The following is a 2,013-nucleotide window of genomic DNA, read 5'->3' as shown; positions in this document are numbered from 1 at the left end:
ACACAGACACAGACACAGACACACACAGAAACACACACACAGACACACACACAGACACAACAGACACACGCACACACACACACACACAGGTTTGTTTTTGTGAAAAGTGGGGACATCCCATAGGCGTAATGGTTTTTATACTGTACAGACCGTATATTCTATTGCCCTACACCAACCCTACGCCTAAACCTACCCCTCACAGGAAACTTTGTTCTATTTCAGATTTTCAATACACTCCATTCTGTGTGATTTATATTTTGTTTGAAAAGTGGAAACATGGGGTAATGTCCTGAAAAGTCACCTTCTCCTGTAATACCTATGTCATACCCTTGTCATTATACAAATTTATGTCCTCATTTGTCACAAAAACGCGCGCACACACACACACACACACACACACACACACACACACACGCACACACAATTCCTGTAATACACTGAAATCTTTAATAATAAATTTGTTCACAGATGTAGCCAGTGCTCAGCATTGTTTCTTTATGCATTATTAAAATTCTACAATTTTATTTGCATTATTACAGAACATTGTAGTTGCAGAAAACTGCCTTTCTGCATCTGGTGCAAACGTGTATAGTGATTGATGTGACATGCAAAACTGTGTTTGTTGTGAGTTTATATCCTGTGCATTTATGCTGTTGCATGGATTGAAGAGTGATTATGCATTAACTTAGAATCAGAAAGTGTGTTTACACAAACAAGGAATTCATCTTGATGTCATGTCAGGAGCTTCCAATACAATCATAGTGCAGACACACATATAATTTAAGGTAATAAAGTGAAATAAAACACTAATAATAAAGAGAATAGACAATAAATAAATAAAAAATATAATATGGTGATGAAATATAGAGAAAAAGAAAATATCAATAGACGGAATTGTGAATGTGCATATGTGCTATTTACAGATGTACAGTCCTGAGATGTGTTATGGTGGAATATATGTTCTGGTGCACAGTGCTCTGTAGCGCCGACCAGAGGGCATAGGGCTGTGCAAAACATCGAATGCAATTTTCATGCGCATCTCGTCAGTAAAGCCGGTTCTGTGATTAGTAGTAAATCTCCAGCACGTGCTTTCAGATGGAGCGGCATTTACTACACAGAGCCGTAGTTCACTGACAAGCTACGCAATATTGCGTTCATTGCCGATTTGGTGTGTGTCCTGTGCATGTGTGTCTGTCGGACTGGTGCTGGCTTTGTTTATTTGCTCAGGTTGATGAGGAGGAGGTCTTATCTACGTCTCCATAACACACCACTGTTTGCCTTTCCTCTGATCACGTGCGCTTTGTTTTTATTCCTCACACACACATGTGCATTAAAGTCAGCGACTGCGAATGCAGAAATAGATAAGAAAGCTCTTGCACGTTTCTTCTGCTCATATGTGTGTTTGTTACAAAATATCAGTGCTGTGATGATGCTCAGTGTGTTACTATACGTTTGCTATGGCGTTCTGGATAGTTGTAAGTTTGCAAAGGGGCGGAAAATTTCCAGTACATTTCCAGAAACCTTCGGAAAGTGTCCGAAAAGTTTCCAAAAAAAAAATCCTGGAAAGTTTCTGGAAATTTACCAGAAATGTTCTACCTCTTTGCATCCCTAGTTGCTAGGATGTTGCTTACTGGCCTGAGGCAACAGTGCTATTTAAATGCCTACTTTAAGGTGGTCTTAGCTGTTCGCTGGTGCAGAAGGTTAATTATTACAAACACTGCCTCATAATCTCATCATCTAACATAGCTAATATTGCTTGCTTATATAAACAAACCCTTCTGAAGGCGGTTTGCTGGTCTTAAACGATTTAAACTGGCCTCTAAAAGCATTGAAACAGACCATATAACCATCTTAGATTGGTTTAATCTTAACAGGTTCATTTGAACTGGTCTCCAGGTGCTTCATCTTTTCCATCCCACCAGTCTGTATCTTTGACTTCCCGTGAGCGCTCAGGTTTTCACCAAAAACACACAGAGAGATTCCACATCACATATTTCCTCTCCATTATTCGGC

The sequence above is a fragment of the Sinocyclocheilus rhinocerous genome, unplaced genomic scaffold (assembly GCF_001515625.1).
Source record: "Sinocyclocheilus rhinocerous isolate Xijiao unplaced genomic scaffold, SAMN03320098_v1.1 scaffold546, whole genome shotgun sequence".
NCBI lineage: Eukaryota > Metazoa > Chordata > Actinopteri > Cypriniformes > Cyprinidae > Sinocyclocheilus > Sinocyclocheilus rhinocerous.
This window is presented reverse-complemented; position numbering follows the sequence as displayed.